Source organism: Condylura cristata, unplaced genomic scaffold, assembly GCF_000260355.1.
Source record: "Condylura cristata isolate star-nosed mole 26May11 unplaced genomic scaffold, ConCri1.0 scaffold00009, whole genome shotgun sequence".
Taxonomy (NCBI): domain Eukaryota; kingdom Metazoa; phylum Chordata; class Mammalia; order Eulipotyphla; family Talpidae; genus Condylura; species Condylura cristata.
Window position 1 is genome coordinate 52,745,708 of NW_004567110.1, and position 5,341 is coordinate 52,751,048.

Below are 5,341 nucleotides of genomic sequence, written 5' to 3' on the forward strand. Positions count from 1 at the left end.
TGTGCTTCAGAATCCCTTGGAAGCTTATGACACACACTGCTAACACCTTCCCAGAGTTTCAGATTCAGTGAATTAGGGAGAGGCCCGAGAACCTACATTTCTGACACACCCTGGAGAAAAGTGATGCTGCTGGTCCAGAAACTTCACTCTGTAACAGCTGTGCTAGAGAAAATCCCTTCGTGTAAAAATCAGGTTCAGGAAGTAACTGTACTTTCCACACCTGGTATTCCAGTCTGTCCAGGGCAGGAGGTGGACCCCTGGGGAACCAGCCTTTTCATGGACAGCCCTCAAATAAGGGAGAGAAGTTTCCCAAAGAAAAAGTGATGTCCTTTATCCAAAGAGGAGGATCAGAAGTTTTAAGTTGCCCAAAGTAAAAGCTACCTCCAAAAGGTACACAGAGCAGCTGAAAGAAACATTTACACAAAAAAGATGCCCGGGGAGGTCAGGAAGCTAAGAACTATGTGGGCTCATTAGATCTAGCCGCAGAAAGATCACTGTGACTGCAAAAATCACACCTACATGGTTGAGTGATGCTAGGTGGGCAAATAAATGCAAGAATTCCTGTGACCATTTACTACATGCAGAACACACCTGTGGGCAGATCTAATCAAAGAGGGGTGGGGCATTGTTTTTCTTTCTTTAATATGAAATACTGAAGTTAAGAAAAGGTTTGATAAATAACAAGAGCTTGGGATTTAAGAGAAAGAATATATCATCATACAAGCCCCTTAAAAGGCAAGAAAGGATGGGATACCGCAGAGATGGAGCAGGAATCTGAAGAGGAACACAAGACAGAGGCACAAGGATAGTGGGGATCAGTGGAGGAAGGTTTGTAAGTTAGTGGAAAGAATCTGAATGTGTTCTCATGTGACAGCTCCTGTTTGTTCTGGGGAGGAGGTAGGTAAACAGTCATTCAAAGGAGGCCCTTAAGAACTGGGTAGAGAATTCACTCTCTACAGTCAAAACTTGTGGCATAACCTTGGGCCAGTTATACCAAAGCCTAACCAATGTCTATAAAGTGAGAGAATCATAAGCCTTTTTTTTTGATATAAAAGTCCTTAGAATTGTGCCTGACTGCAGATGCTTAGTGTTTTTTGACAAACGCAATGTTTAAAAAGTGAAGAGAATAGCTGAAGTAGAGACTATTAACCAGAGTGTTAATAGAGCACAGTTCCTCAAGTCAATTTACTTCCAAAGAAGAAAATCCACCATTAATCCAGTCAGTTCCACATCCCAGCATTCTGGGGAATGTCATAGTGATTCCTGTCAACCTCTAAAATATGGCCAACCTTGTTTGTAAAATGATGGGAAACAATCTGTATGCTAGTGAGGGCTTCAGGAGAGCTAGATTCTACTATCACCTGAGTCATGCCAGCTGTGGGAATGTGAGCAGTTCATAGGCAAAGCCATTATTAAGGTCACCTCTAAAGTTCCATCAAGATCCAACAAGTTGATGTTTCGGAGGTTTGGAAGTGAGTCACTCGCCTACATTTGGCACCTTCAAACGAATCCATTGTGTAAGACACCTGGATAGAAAGAGTAGGGGTGGCTGGACTTGCCTAACCTGGGGAGACCAAAGGTGACTTTTCGTCCCACTCAGCCCACCAGCTACCAGCCAAGGCCATGGCTTAAGGACATTAATTCCATTTCATATGATAAGTGAAAGAAGGACTATTTTTCTTTCAAAGCATTCCTTCTTCCATTCTGTGTGCCAAGGCTGAGCTTGCATTTTCAAAGGAGTTTTTTTCTGCTTGAATTCTTTGGATGTGAGTAGGTAAGAGAACTGTCCCAGGTGTGGGCCCCAATTTAATTACAGGAAGAGCAGAACTACCCTGGTTCCTTTGTTCTTTTTCCAAAAGGTGAGGCTTTTCCCAGCTTCTGTTTTTTTCCTTTGTTACCTTTTACTTAAGAACTCACCAAAAGGTAGTTACCATATTTTACCAGCTCTAGAATGCACATTTTCCTCCCATTTGTGTATCTGGGAAACAGGAGTGCATTTCCTAGGGGCTACCGCACACTTCCGGCGTCTTACCTTTGTGTCATGGCTCAACTACCTGTCTGACATCAGTATCTTTATTTTGCTTGCCCTTCAGAGAGTGTGTGGTGCTGAGCTTTAGATCAAACCACAGCCCAGGTCATTTTATGGCAGACCATGAGGACTAGCCAGATGGAGTGACTTGCTCATGATCACATAGTTACTATAAGGCAGAGTGAGATGGCACAAGAGCACGTGGTTTCCAGAAATATCTTAGCTCGATCAGAATCATCAACCAACCACAACCATGAATATTACAGCAGATGTGAACAGGTCCATCAGTTTGAACTCTATTGCACTATGTGGACACATAAAGATAGCCATGATCTGAGCGCTGTAGAGCCAGGTGTAGGAAGCTCCTTCAGGGAAGTGCTCTCTTCCCTGGCCCCGCTCTTCTCATAGTCACTGTAACAATGGCTACCCCTCCCCAAGGACTGGCTCAAAATCTGTCATAGGCATTTTAACACATTGTATTATTTATTTCTCAAAACAGTCAAAAAGTAGAATCCCCTTTCTCATTTGCAATTGTTGTTTGAAGTACTTAAGGCATCACCCAAGAGTAGAGATTTACCAAGTATCAGAACAAGAATCCAACTCTGCCTGGTTGACTCTGGGGAGCATTCCCATTCACCAGCCCCTGCGCCGCCCATGCCCACATCTCCCCTGGAAGAAATAGGTGAACCAGATGACTTCTGAGTCCTGTTCCTAACAGGTAAAGGTCCTGCTTCCTCAAATAAGTACACAATGGTGCTATGCTTGGTGACCAAGCTCTATAATGAGTTTTAAAGTGATTTGAGGTTGATGGTGTCTCAAAAGACTAAATAAAAATGATCATATTTTCCAGCAATTACACTGCAACATCCAAAAGCATTTGAAAGCAGGCATTCAAACAGCTAATTCTTCACTAATGTTCATAGCAGCAGTATTTACAATAGTCAAAAAAGATAGAAATAATCCAAATGGCCATTAACAGAGGAATGGATAAACAAATGTAAATGGACATAAGCTAGAACATTATTCAGTCTTAATGAGGAGTGAAATTCTGATGTATGCATATCACAGACAGCATGATGAAACTTGAAGATGCTTTGCTGAGTATCATCAGTCAAACACAGAAAGACAAATCGTTGTGATTTCACTGATAAGAAGTACCTAGAATAGGCAAATTGATAAATTCGGAAAGTAGAATAGAGGTTACCAGTGTTTGGAGGGCAAAGATCTGTGTTTAATGGGTACAGATCTTCTGTTTGGGAAGGTGGAACGTTCTGGAAATAGATGGATGGTGATGATGGCTGCATAACCGTGCATAGGTACTTAATGCACCAAACAGTAAACTCTAAAATGGTAAGTTTTAAGTTGGGTTATACTTACAGTTTTTTGAATCACAAAAATACATATTTGGAACAGGCTCCCCAAATCAAAACTTTTTTCTTTTGTATAGTAAATGCATTCATTATTTTCTTACACCGCTATTCTTTATTTGTACAGTATTGGCTTTCTCCCCTCAGGTGTAATTGTCCTAGTTCTCCCACCATCACAGTTCTTGTATACCAGCACCACAGTCTCTGGTGTTCTTCCCTCCCCTGTTTCAAAGCAAAAACTTTTGAGACCCACTAGAAGGTAGGAGTGAAGAATCATGTCCGGGAGTGTGTCACAGAGATTCAAAGGTGGGTATGAGATAGGAGCACAGCAAGTTCAAGGAAGAAAGAAGATGGAAACACAGAGGCTGTGAATTGTGTTAGAAAATCCTGGGCATGGACCCAGGGTATCTCAGAGCAGATGGCAAGTTTGGTCATGACAGCAAGGAGCCGGGAGGGAGGCTGTGTCATTGAGAAATAAGCCATTTATCTCCGGACTCTGGGGAATGACTTTAAAAACAAAACACACTAGCTCTCTCACATGTCAAACAGTACTGCATCCCTCCTCCAACCTGTAAATAAGTATCCATGCATCCTAATTTTCATGGCAATGAGGAAAGAGTTGACTTATGAAGTCCCTGTTTGGCCTTCGGGGACATTCAAATAATGTAAAATGTTCATTGACATCAGATCCCAATAGCTGGAGCATAGAAAGCAGTGCTGCTTGTGATGAATGGTGCTGACATGTGGTTCCAGCTTGTGGGAAGGACTTCCCTGGTGGCTCTGAGGAGTTCTGTCCCCCGTAGTGACGCTGGGGACCAGCGCCTGATCTTTCTGGATATCGCGCCGCCCCCTGTTGAAACAAGCAGCACCCCACGGAATGCTTTCATAGTGTTTTTACAGAGAAAGGAATAAAGTAGACTGTTCAGAAGAATCAGGAAGGGCTCGAGTCCTCAACCCGTCTCAACTCTTGTTTGTGTGGGTGTTGTGGGTGGAGATGAGAAGGAAGATGAGACAGAGCATGTCTCATCTGGGTATCGTGGGGGCTGCGGAAGAGTCTGCACTGGTTTCAAGATTTATCAGAAAAATAAACAAAGGAAAGTATTCTTTGAAAAGGTAGCAAAAGTCCCAAGTGAGCACCAGAGAGACATCTCCTTTAGTGCCTCCCGCCTGTTTCCACTGCTTGTGCAAATCTCAGAAGCAACCCAGCCTCTCCAGTTGGGAGCTGGACACCCTTGGCTGTACAAAGCCAGCACCCAGCTGGGCCGAGCTGTGGGTTGGAGATTTACTTCATCTCTCTCTGTCTCAGCTTCCTTTCTCCAAAATAAAGACATTGAAATGGGTGGTTTGTAAGGGTAGCATATGACTGTTCACTTTGCGTTTGCCATTCTTAACACTGAAAAAGATAATAAACACCAATAAAACCCATGAACTGCAAACCAGCTAAGTCACCTCTAGCCCTATTAGCCTCCATTGCTTCCTTTTAGTTTTAAATGTTTTTTAATCTTGCAGTATAACTGGTCCTAAAAAGTACTAACATGTTTTGGCTGTTTTTGGTTGTCTTTTGTTTTATTTAAGGAATAAACAAGTTTGATATTTGGGGGTTAGGGGCATGGTAAAGTCACACTTTCTACACGCCAAGGCTCTGTTCAAGGTCATGATCATTCTTGGTGGTTATCTTGGGCTGAAATGTTTCCCTGCATCCCCCTCCCCCCACACACAAATTCATATGTCAAGATCCTAATTCCCAAGACCCCAAGAAGATACTGTATTTAAGGTAATCTTTAAAAAATCAATTAAAATGAGGTCATTAGGTTGGACCCTAGTAGGGCTGGTATCTTTATAAAAAGAGGAAATCAGGACACAGACACGTAGAGAGGGGAGGCCATGAGAAGACACAGGAGAAGAAGGCCACCTGCGAGCTAAGGAGGGAGGTACCAGGAAGCAC